Source organism: Panthera onca, chromosome D4 (assembly GCF_046562875.1).
Source record: "Panthera onca isolate mPanOnc1 chromosome D4, mPanOnc1 haplotype 2, whole genome shotgun sequence".
In the NCBI taxonomy this organism is placed as follows: Eukaryota; Metazoa; Chordata; class Mammalia; order Carnivora; family Felidae; genus Panthera; species Panthera onca.
In genome coordinates this window covers 28,321,637-28,334,608 of record NC_138351.1, presented here as the reverse complement: position 1 = coordinate 28,334,608, position 12,972 = coordinate 28,321,637, and the positions used below count along the sequence as shown (strand labels likewise).

Below are 12,972 nucleotides of genomic sequence, written 5' to 3'. Positions count from 1 at the left end.
GGAATCTGGAAATAAACACTACGGAGATCCATTCAGCGATGCAAAAATTAAGAAAATGAAAAATTAAGGCAAAAATGAGGAAAAATTATCAGGAGCAAATGGGATAATAGAAATGTTGCCATGGGAACACTAAGGGGTTCACCTTACCCGCTTCTTTCACCCCAGCAGCTGACTCTGTCTTCAGCATAAGCTGCCTTTCCAGAACATACTGTTCTTGTAACCCCCTGGCTTCCTGCTGCCATCAGAGTAGCAGGAATGACCAAAAGTGCAAAAAGGAGGAAGAAAGAATCTTGAAGTGATGGCAGAAAATAACTGCACTAGATCGACGATTTTGCATATGCTTTGTAAAGTAGAAACAGAATTTAATGTAAAAACAAATACTGTAATATTCTACTATCCCTAACTCTTAAGAGAAGTGGCTCTAAATTAATTTATGTCTTTAGAATACCTCGAGTAATTTCTTTAGTCATTCCATCAGCCAATCATTCTGCACTTAACCATATTCGTTTGTTTTCCCGTAGTTTATGGAGGCGTTTCAACAATGGCGTGTATACGGGATCCCTGGAAACTGGAAGCAGACATCAAGCGGTTGATGTCAAGGCTCATTGTCTCATCATGGGGAAAAGTTTCAGGAGACCAACACAATTTTTAATGAAGAAACGAAATACAAAATAATGACATTTCTCTTCTCAAATTAAAAATTCTCATCGTCGTAGCTCAACGTAACATTCTTTAAAATCTTCGAAATTCGTCAATAATCTAGAAGTTACAAAGGAGACGAAGCCAAAGGAATCCATAATCTCACTTCATCTCGGCATCTCTGTTCTCCTTCTCTGTCTCTGTATCCATCTGCTTATGGACAGGTAGAAAGGTATGAATATCCATTCCTATTCCTATAGGGTTCTTCCATTTGCTTTGTTTTACCCTTTAAATCTTGACTATGATTTTCTTTAAATGTTTCAATATCTTGTCAGCTTAAAAAGAGGAGTTATGAAAAAAACCCAAAGAGTTTGGAGAGAGAGATGCTAGAGTCTACGTCCAATTCCCTCTGACCCGAGCTTTCTCTTTTACCCTGCGAATGCTGTGTATGTTTGTCTATTCTCTTTTCTGTTTCTTAGGACTGCTTTTCTCTTAAGACTCATTAAGACATTAAGACACTAATTTACGCTTTGTTTTTGGTCCTGAGATAAGTGTGCAGGACTGATGTAATGTGTTACTTTCTTCTCCATCAGGCGTAAGCAACGGAAAGAGCCTGATTTAACATTTGTTTACAGAGCACCTTGTAACATATTCTCTTATTTAATCATTATCACAGCTCCAGGGATTAGATTTCTTTATCCTCTTCCTTCACTGTTCAGGTAGCAATTATAGACTTACTCATTCCTGAACAGACAGCTATACAGAAAAAAACTTTATACTGTCCATCTTTGGTTATGTCTTACAAAATTGCACTTTAAGACCAGCCCAAAGTATAGGCAGTAATATAATCAAGATTGAGCATTCTTAAATTTTTCCTGTAATACCGTGATTCAAAGATGGGACAGAGAAAGTTCACTACCTCATCCTCATCAGCTTTTCCTTATTTTCCTAGGTGTCAGTATACAAATTTATTCCGGTAAATGGTTCTCTTAACGTTTAAATACAAATCATTATTTTTCTTCGTAAGCAATTATAGAAAATTCAGAATCATAAATTTAAAAAGGAAAGAGAGAGTAAATGTATAATGTCCACAGTCTCACCAACTAGATAAGTGAAATGTTAACAGTAGGCAAATGTATTTGAAAATCTTTAATAGGAATGTGTGTGTTAACTATCAATCCATTATTGTTTCAAAACAGTTTATTTTCAAATAATATGCATTCAATAATTTGCATGTCAGTAAATAAATATCTGCGTTATCATTCTCACCGAATATTATTCCATTATACATGTTACAGAATTTATCAATTATTTGCTTCTTAAAAAATATAAGATATTGTATATCACAGCTGGGGATGGGTAAGCAGTACGGTATGTGAAAAAGAGAATGGACAAAGATATTTTATTTTTTAATTTTTATTTATTTATTTTTTAATTTTTTACATCTTTATTTATTTTTGAGAGAGAGACAGAGAGTGAGCAGGGAAGGAGCAGAGAAAGAAGGACACATGGAATCTGAAGCAGGCTCCAGGCCCTGAGCCATCAGCACAGAGCCCGATGCAGGGCTCGAACACACAAACCGTGAGATCACGACCTGAGCCGAAGTCGGATGCTCAACTGACCGAGCCACCCAGGTGCCCTCGGACAAAGATATTTTAAAGGAGAAGATGAAGGAGAAACTTAACAGAATTTCAAGCCTATGATTCACTTGCATGAAAGACCACTGAATGGGCTCTTCAAACAGAGCTGACATTGAGGTCGCAGGGTCTCTCTGTGTTGTGGTTGGTGCAAGTGTGATGTTGAGGGTGTCTGAAGCCAGAATTTGCCAAATATCTATGGTTCCCTTCCATGTACATCCATGTTTAAGACAATCCAGTGGGTAGTTTTCAGCCTCAACTAGAAAAAAAAAAATGGGATGTGTTAGAAATAACAACATTTTGGTATTTTCTCAAATATTTGACAACTTAAAAATTCAACTCCATTCTCAAGTATTTACCTTGTGGGCAACACTTGACATCACGTCACTGTAGTCTCCACTGATGATAAATTATGGTAATCCCTTGCTCCCTCCAGCCTTGCCCTCCAAATTCTTACCATCTGAACTCCACAGCTAAAAAAAGTAGAAGGAATTTTTGGATAAATTCCTTGCCATTGAAACAATTTCTGCTTCGTCTCCAAATTAACTCAGGTAAAGCTGCTTCCCTTGCTAGTCAAACTTGTTGTTAGCTGAGCATTTGCTACCTGAACTAGGAGTATATGGGTTGGAGATGCGTACATCAACCAGCTCCCAAATGCATATTCATGGGGGAGGAGGAAGGCTGGAGCAAAACAGTGTAGATTTGAGGGAGGTTAGTAGATCTCTTTGTTTCAGTGTGATTTGGTGAGGGATTATAAATTAGGGAAATGATGTATCTGTAGGAAAGCTGAGAAATGACTTGGCAAATGGGAATAAGGAAGGAAATGTACGGAGCAGAGAAACTTTGGGATCATGTTCAGCTCACAAGATCCTTTCTACTTACTCTTTAATGAAATGAGTTTAGAATTTCTTGCTTTCCTTCCTCCCCTTCCTGCTCTTGTGTCTTCTTTTTGTCTGTCCATTTATTTATCAGATAATTTAAGTAACAATTCTCATCATTGTGTCTGCATAGCACTTTATTATCTCAATGCTTCGCTCAACCAGAGGCATAAATGAAAGCAAGGCAGCTAATGAAACCAGAATTCGCTTCATAAACAGGGAAACATCTGGAAGACTTTGGGTATTATTTTGCTTCTTCAGCTGGGGGTTTGTTTGCCCTTTGCTTCTGATCTGCTCCTAGATTTTCACATATGAGACAAAAAATACTTTGACTAAAGCAATGTTTCCCAACCTTGCTGGATTATGAGTGTCGCCTGGGAACAACTTGTTAAATGCACAGATCCAGACATCACTGAATCAGAATTTCTAGGGAATTGGCTGGGAAATGTGTGTTTTTAACAAGGGTCCCAGATGATTCTCATGATTAGACAAGTTCAGGGCTCACTGGACTAAGATGTGGACTTTTGTGACCTGATCTAAAAACAAGTCTATCCATGAGTCAACAGCACCGAGCCCACAGCATGTGTAAGTCGTGAACAACTCAATAAATTTGCCCCAGGACCTGAGACCTTCATTGACATCCTTAACTTTGGCACTGCTATTTACAAGGTTTAGTATCCAACAGTGATATAAACTGCCTATTCCCTATCCCGCTCCAAAAGATTCCAAATCTGGGGGAGCTCTGGGGGAGGACAAAGAACACTTTGAGAAGTACTGATAAATCAGTGTCATTCATCATCTCTGCTTGAAGGCCAGCCTTAATGTAACACAATTGTTCTCAGTTATCTCTTCCTCCTTCCCTCCACTCACCTCTTTCTCTCCCTCTCTCTCTCTCTCTCTCTCTCTCTCTCTCTCTCTCTCTCTCCCTCTCTCCATCTTACTCTTTATAAGGCCAGAGGTGGCCTTAAATTACCTCTCAAGGTCTTGGAAGCTCAGGCCCCATCCTTTCTCCCAGCGTTTCAATCCTTCTCACCATTTTAGAGTGCAAACTCTCAGATGATCCCTTCTGCCATCTATAGGCCCAGGTCTCCTTAAATTTCTCCAATCAAGATATCTCCCTCAAACTTCAGATATTTTCATTTGCAAAGAAAGCATCTAGATATTTGCCACCTGGCTATCCAAGGAGTACTTAAACATTTGGAAGTTTAAACCATAAGCTCTCATGCTGTGACTTATCCACTCACATGTCCAAGCAGACCCTGGATGCTGTTCTCAAGTCCTCATCTCCCTCCACTTTTTCCTCAACATCACATCCATAAACGAGCCCTGTCACTTCTCTATCCAGCACCCCATTTGCCGAGTCCACTGTCATTGTCCAGATTCTAACACCGTTTCCTGGATTTCTTCCTCCCACAAAACAAAACGACAAACTAGCTAACAAATCCTTCTCCCAACTCTGGTTTCCCCATCCCAGCAAATGGTGCTACCATCCGTTCCAGAATCTCGGGGGGAAAATATTTGGAGTCTACCTCCTTTCTATTCCTACCTGCATCTGATCCACAAGCCAGTTCTCTGAAACCCACCTTCAAAATAGATCCAAGATCTGAGCATTTCTCCCTCTCTCCATTGTACTGGTCCTAGCCACATCGGATTTTGCCTCAAATACTGCAGTGACTTCCTTGCTTTTTGCCCTTGCCACCACCTGGTTACCATTCTCTATAACATAACCAGAGTGATCATCCTGAAGTGTATTGTATCATTCCCCTGCAGTGGCTTTCCACTCAGACTAAAAATCCAATCTCCTCTCATGGTCTCCTAGATCCTGCATTATCTGATGGTGCCTGTCTCTCCACGCTCATTTCCTACCCATGACCCTCTCCCCATTTTCTCTGCCCCAGCCACACACTTCAGTCCTTCTCACTGAGGATGTTTGCACTTAATGTTCCCTTCTCCCTGACATCACTGTGTACCAGCACCTTCTCTTTAGGTCTCTGCTGACCACCTGCTCAGAAAGCCCTGCCACCTAGCTAGGTTCATCCTATGTCCCACTTAGCCTAGGGACATCCTCATTTATGCTTTTTGTCCCGGAATCCTGGAGTTTTTTGTTTGTTTGTTATTGTTTTTAAATATTTACTTATTTATTTTGAGAGACACAGAGACAGAACACATGAGCAGGGAAGGGGCAGAGAGAGACGGAGAGCGAATCCCAAGCACTCTCCACCCTGCCAGTGCAGAGCCTGACATGGGGCTCGAACCATGAACCTTGATATCATGACCTGAGCTCAACCCAAAAGTTGGATGCTTAACCGACTGAGCCACCCAGGTGCCCCTGTCCTGGCATTCTGTTTCATTTGACATTTGTCCCAGATTTAAACATTTTAACCCAGTATTATTAGTAGCAGAAACAAAAACTTATCTAGGGTATTTGTGATTGGCCTCCATTTTCTTCTCCCAGCTTTTGCCATGGGCTGGTCTGTCTGGTAACCATTGAGGCTCAGGTACAATGAAGAGAGTTCTCACTATAATGTGCAATCAAATCTGAAAGATCCCCCATAGAAATCGCTCTCTTTTTCTGACCCTTTCTAGAAGCAACCTACCAACACCTCCATGTCAAGCACAGATGCAGGGTGTCCCTGATAAAACAAAGTGTGCTCAAGCGGCTAACTTCCCAGTTACTGGGTATTGATGGGAGAGGTCTCAGTGCTGGCTCCCCTACGAACACTTGGCCAGTTGTACCTTGGTTTGTGTCCCGGCCTCCAGGATGCACAAAGCTACCAGGTCCACAGAATAGAAATAAAGGCAGAAGTTCTACACTTGGCATGGAGGAGTGTGCAAGCACTGGCTTCTGAGCAGTCCTCCTGCAGAAGGAGGTAGAGAAAGCTCCCCCGTTCTTGCTACAGTTGTATCATTTATTGTATGAGTCCCATCTTCAACGGTGTGTGCACTGTAATATCTGGCAATACGTTTTTCTTTTTCAGTAATGCTTTCTGCAGCAATAAGCTCAAAAACCAAATTGATGAACTGCAAACTTACACAAAATATCCATGTTTCTCGTCCACCAGGGGTCAAAGTCATACCAATGGCCATTTGCAGAAGACTTCAGATATCAGTAATTCTTTTTAAGAGACTGTGAGGAGCTCCTGGGTGGCTCAGTCGGTTAAGTGTCTGACTTTTGGTTTGGGCTCAGGTCATGATTTCACGGTTCATGAGTTCAAGCCCCACATTGGGTTCTACACTGACAATGTGGAGCCTGCTTCTCCCTTGCTCGCTCACTCCCTCTCTCTGTCTCGAAAATAAATACATAAATAAACTTTTAAAATAAAATTAAAAATTAAATTTAAAAAATTAAAAAATAAAAGACCGTGAAATTGTGAATTATGTGCACAGCCAACCTCTCCAAGGTCATTTCTGTCCCATAGGTTTCTTAACTTAGTAGAAACAGTATTTTTGCCATGACTCTTTGTGGTAGGCAGAGTGCTGCCTGCCCCTAAAGATGTCCAGATCCCAATCCCTGAAGCCTGTGACTCTTGTCACCGTATCTGGCAAATGAGACTTTGCCAATGTGTTACAGACCCTGATATGGGGAAATAACCCTGGATTATCTGGTGGACTCAGTGTCATCACAAGGGTCCTTCTAAAGAGGAGAGCAGAAAATGACTGGATGATAGGTGTGGAGTAAGAGTCAGAGATTTTCAGGTGCACATCACCTGCTCCTAAGAAGAAGGAGGAGCCACAAGCCAAGGAATACAGATGGCCTCTTGAAGCTGGAAAGGGCAAACAAATCCATTTTCCCCTCGAGCCTCCAGAAGGAATATAGGTGTGGCAACTCTAATCTTAGTCCAGTGACATGTCTGACCCACAGAACTATAAGATAACACGTTTATGTCACTGTAAACCTAGGAAACTAATCTGTGCTCCAACCCAAATTTGAGTTGATGTTATCACTGCAAAACCAAATATTTTTATCTTTCACGTGGTACTTTTAAAGTGAATTTCAGGCGTACTCTCAACAGTGACAGAAGTTTCACCTGCAACAGAATGAATTTTAGAAACGCTTTACTTCGTGGTGCCTGGATAGCTCAGTTGGTTAAGCATCCGACTGTTGATTTCAGCTCAGATCTCTCATGTGAGATCAAACCCCACATCAGGCTCTGCCCTTGACAGCTTGGAGCCTACATGGGATTGTCTCTCTCCCTCTCTCTCTGCCCCTCTCCCCCCCGCCATCTCTCAAAAGATTAAAAAAATAATCTTAAGAACAAAGAAACGTTTTACTTTGTTTCCATGAGTTGGATAAAAAAAAATCAAATCATTTTTGGAATTAACGCTGATTTTCTATTTGAAGTAACACCATCTACCTGTTTGCTCCGTTCTGCTAATGGAGCTAACTATGCAGGCAGGTTAAAATACCCATTTCCATAACAACAAGAAGAAAACAGTGGAATTGATAATATCCTTCATTTAACATGAGAGAGATTTTATCCCTCAGTTAGAAATCTGATCATCTATGGATTTGAGATATTTGAAGATTTCCACAATTTCAAATTAATTCACCATAAATGCAAATTTGAAATGCAAATCCACTTGTATGGGTAAAAATAAGACTCTTTAACCAATCTCCAAAACTATTTAAAAACCATCTTTAGAAAAATACTAGTGACACATAAATTGAGATACAACATATCTAAGATGAAAGTAAATAAACATATTTCCAAGAACAATTTTGTTTTTTTAAGTTCACACCATGAATACAAAGACTTAAATTTTGACTTAATCTCTATGAGTACGTATTGTTTTAATTTTTTAAGACAGAATTCACTTTTTAAAAATTGTTAGAAAAGTAAATACCTCCAAAATTTTATCATTACTCTCAGCATGCATTTCACTCTCAAACTGTTTGGGTTTGCACAATACATTACAAGAGTATCATGGTACTGAGAGAGCAAGAGGAAGAGAGAACCGTTGGCCCGGTTGTGATCATGTGACATTCTCCAGCACGCACTACTCATACTGCGAGACATCGCTCGTTTATCAAGATAAAATGTATTAGAAATGTTTGCTCATCTTGCAGAACACTCACAGAACAAGTTGCTCGGCATCCGAGGTTTCACTGGAAAGGGATTTTCAGCACATGACTGTTCGGATTGTCCAGTAGTCGCCAATTAGCAATCTCTTTAGAGAAACCAACAATATACTTGAGATCAGCTGACTCACTTTCTTCTCACAGAGGCCTAGTATTACCACGACCTTCAGGGGCAACTTCTGGCCAGATGAAGGGATTTGCATGGGTGTATGTTAAACCCAGTCACCGTAACCAGTGGGATTTTCCATGGGTATGATGTGATCATGTAATAAGTAAATACTAACATTTGGAAAATGATCATGATTTGATGAGGCTATAAACAGCACCCGTTACGAGCCAGGGGGGTGTAATTAGGCAGTTGTGACTTCTCTATCTCAACTACCCACCTAACTAAATAAGGAACTAACTACATTCCCTTATGCCAACCTCACTACGCCTCAGTTCTCTCTTCTGCGAAATGGAAGAATAATTGCCTTTCCTCCTGAGGGCCGTGTGAGCATTAAATGAGATGTTACATTTAGAGCACTTAGTTTAAGACCTGGCACACAGGACTTCTTAAAGAAGCCCCAGATGGTGTAGAGTGACCATGTTACCTCAGTGATTTGTATAAAATCATTCTTTTTGGTGTTTTTCTCCACTTTGTTACTGTCAGATCTTATTATGGTTGCTCTACATTCTAGAACTCCAAGACCATCCAAATCCCAAGTACTATTCTTATCAATGTGATCATTTTTGTAGAGAAAAAATATATTTTAATATTCTCCACATCACCTTTTTTTTTTTAATTTTTAATGTCTATTTACTGATTTTTGAGAGAGAAAGAGAGAGCGAACAGGGGAGGGGCAGACAGAGGGGGAGACAGAATCCCAAGCAGGCTCCGTGCTGTCAGCACAGAGCCCAATGTGGGGCTCGAACGCCCGAACCATGAGATCATGACCTGAGCCGAAACCCAGGGTTGGACACTTAACCGACTGAGCCACCTGGGTGCCCTATTCACATTACCGGTTTCTAAGGTGAGTGTATGTACCCGGGGTGTAGCAAAGACGTTCCACTTGAACGAACAGAGAGAGATTAGAGTTTCTGTATCAATTTTCCTTCTTCTGTATTTGATTTTTGTATTAGTGCGATTGGATGTGTACAGAATTTGTAAGCACACATACATTATTGGGGAGGTATACTATTCTGGATGTACAATCACAGAGTTTTGGAAGCCATTGTTCTGGAACAGGAATTAGCAAACGACAGCCCATGGGCCAAATCTGGCCCACAGCTTATTTTTATAAATAAAGTTTTATTAGAACATAGCCATCTCAATTTGTTTCCATATCTTCAGTGGCTGCTCCTGTGCCACAATGGTAGAGGTGAGTAGTCGAAACAGTGGCTACGTAACCTACAAGCCGAAAATAATTACTTACTGACACTTAAGAGAAAGTGTTTGCCAACCCCTGCTCTAGACAGTGGTTTTAGAGGAGGAGGAGGAAAATAATGCACACTGCAACCTAGCTTTTATCACTTTTCACCCCAGTACTATCAGATCCATTAGCCAACTCCAGAAGGTTCATGATGTTTCCCAGCCCTTTACTACCCGGAGACTGGTTCCCAGACCAGCAGCAACGGTAGCGTCGCAGATGTCGCAGAATCTGCCATTGAGCAAGGCCCGCAGGAGATACACATAGACGTTAAAATTTGAGAAACAGCAGGCTCACCTATACAATTCTTAGGTCAAATACTAGCGGAATCCTTAGAAGCTAAGGATATTAATTTTGGACTTCTCATTGGACATATATTTGCTTCTGCTTTGCACCGATGAACTGATTTGCCATATATAGAGAACCAGGGGAGCTGGCATGATCTGGCTCTCCTCCAGTTAACATTTATATATGGAAAGGCTAAGTCAGTTGTGTATAAGTTTTGGGGCCTCTCTCTTTCATCAAAAGCAAAACAAGGATCTTGCTCCTGAAGGTTAAACCATGGGGATGTGTTCAGCGATGGAGAAACACACGCACTGAGGAAGGACTAGTGATCTCTGGATTTTGTCGTCCGGAATGTTTTGGCTTTGAAACCAAAATGATGACAGCTCCATAAGGTTAAAGACCAGTTTCCCTGCCCCCTCCACATCACAAAGAAGAGATGAATGGAGGATTCACTGAAGGAGCATGGTGCAGGACAGAATGTGCTCCCAAAGCAAGCAGGCTGGCATGTTGGGCTGGGCGGTCACACCAAAAAGTCCATCGGATCAGGCCCGCTATGCTTTCTGGGTCAGCGCTGGCCAACCTTTTCCTTCCTTGAGGTCCTGTCACAGGGTTTTCAGCTTTTCCTAATGAAGTATTAATGAGGTGGGTGTAATTTATTGAATAGGGCGAGGTAAACTCGCTGTGCCTGGAGCTGAGTTATGTTTCCTGAAGGGAGAAGCAAACTTATGAAATAAATCATTCCCTCTTTAATTAGCAGCTTTGGCTAGCCTACTTGAAGTGACGGAGCCAAATGGGAAAGTAAGCCAGCAATCAGTCAGAAACCCAAACACGGGTCTCATGTGCTGCTCACGGAGAGATTTATGCTGCTTGGGGTGAATGTGTCAGGGGACCCGAGTTAGTTACTTGAAGCACCACAATGAAATGCTCTCTTTTCGCCCCCGCTCTGGCTAAACCCCTGCCCCCTTCCCTCCCCAACAGGTTCCTTTACCTTCTCACGCCACTATTACGTTCCAAACGAAAACAGCCAGCCAGAGAGAAGAGGAAACCAATTAGCGCATCTTCCAACGTGTCAGGTCGACCTTCCTGTTCGCGGATCTGTACCAGTGGGTTTTCGTTCCAAATGCTGCTTTTACTTTCTCGGTACAGAGCGCCAATTCTTTGATGTTAACAGCACGGGCCACTTGCTGTACCGGCGTCGAAGCCGGATGCGGAATGCTCCGTATATGGCGACACATGTCATTTCAGTACAGGTCAGCATTCAGCAGGGCTTGCTAGGGGGCACCAGGCCTACACAAGAGGGATGCGAGAATGATTCTCTGAGGCAGGGGATCATAGGCGACGTTAGAGAAGAGGGAGAGTTGATGAAGAAAAACGACATAATTGGTCATGGAGAAATTTTCACTTTCCTGCCATCCTAGTCAGAGTCCCTTTACCTAATTTTCTCCATTTCACAACACGGATCACACGCAGAAGCTCGGAAGAACACTGGCCCCGTTGCCTCCCCTCAGTAACTACCCTCACCCTAAAGACTCAGCCAGTTAAATGAGCCTGGTGTCGATCCTGATGTTTCACAGCAGAGCCCGTTATATTTTTCCCCGTGAGAGCCCACTCGTACCTTGAGACTTTGAGTTCCAGGTGGAACCTGGGCCTCCCAGGGTTCAAATCCACCTTCCGTGGCCAAAACTGGTTTCCTGTCTTGAACAAGAATGACTTAACAAGCTTGGTGGACATGCCTGGCCGAAACATTTTGATGAGCTAAAAGGGAACCAATCAAAAACATATGGATTATATTTTCTTGAACATACCCGCGATTTTCACAGAAATGGATTTGCCCCCAAGCGTTTTGTTCTCCAGAACTTTCTGTCTGGACTCCAAACCTTACCATGATGCCTGCCAGGGGCAGAGGGACGCTTGGCATTTGCGGGCCGACCATGCAGATTTTATTAGAATCTGTAATTTCTTTCCTGCTTCTTGTTTGAAGATTTTGTGAGGGTTCAGCCCAGATGAGCCCACTCTTAGCTTCTCAGATATGTCTCTCCCCAGATGGTCTCCCCCTGCCCTCCTCTCCACCCCCACCCTTTCCCCGCAGGCCGCTTGCTAGAAACTCAGAAGAAACAAAGACTTCTTGCACTCTGAATGGGAAAGGCTCATTCCCCTAACCCAAGCCTTGAAAAACAAAACTATCCCCTCCCCACGCCATTTTAGAAAGAAGAAAAGAAAAGGGATCTGACAATTTTTCTCCTGCTATAGGGCTGTGAGGATGAAGTTTGTAGAGCTCATGTTTTCTCTTTACTTCCATCCTATTCACCTTTGCCAGCTAGTAAGACTTTGCATTCCTGGAACCCAAACCGCGATATTCCAGTCTTTTTGCTAAGCCTCCGTGTGGAAGAAAGAAACTGCTTTCCCAGAAGCCAAGGTCTTCTTGACTCCCGCTGCTTTGCCCACCTGCTGCCGAGAAGGCACAGGCCATTCGGCCGTGGGCGTGCCCTCTCTGAGCGGGAGGCGGGGGCTCATTTGAGGAAGAACAGACCACTAATAAATTGCATGGTCATTACCCTTTATGCATACTTGTTCTAATAGGTGTCGCAGATTCCTGCCTCCTAATAAGGAAGGGAAGTAGAAAAACACATAAATTCTCTCGAGGGAGTCAGACAGCCCCAAGCCACGTTCGACAGCTGCGAACGTTACCATGAGCACAAAAGCAAAACAGGGCTTAAAAGAGTGATACATTGCCAGCGATTCTGGCGTGATTTCCTTGGATCCAGACTATGTTTTGCACTGTTTCAGTTGAAGAGTAGCACTCCTGCCTGCCATATGTGATGGAATTTGGAGCTTAAATAAACAATGGCATTAATTGATCTAAAAGGGATTCATTGGAAGCATCCCAACGTTTGCCTTTATACCATAGATTTGTTTGTTTAGTTGTTTATGTTAACTTTTTCCCCCTTTCTTTTGAATTTATTTTTCAATGTTGATTTATTTTTGAGAGACAGAGAGAGACAGAGCATGAACAGGGGAGGGGCAGAGAGAGAGAGAGGGAGACC

The 12,972-nt window shown here is 42.2% G+C and overlaps 1 long non-coding RNA gene across 1 annotated transcript; it reads right to left on the bottom strand.

The window, feature by feature from the left end:
• Positions 1-2,120: 2,120 nt before the first annotated feature.
• On the bottom strand, positions 2,121-12,363 carry LOC132663544 (uncharacterized). Its single transcript, XR_009603113.2, has 4 exons — positions 12,237-12,363; positions 11,544-11,683; positions 10,917-11,215; positions 2,121-2,535 (listed from the first exon to the last, which is right to left on the bottom strand). It is a non-coding gene; the product is annotated as an uncharacterized LOC132663544 (long non-coding RNA).
• Between the last annotated feature and the right edge of the window lie 609 nt (positions 12,364-12,972).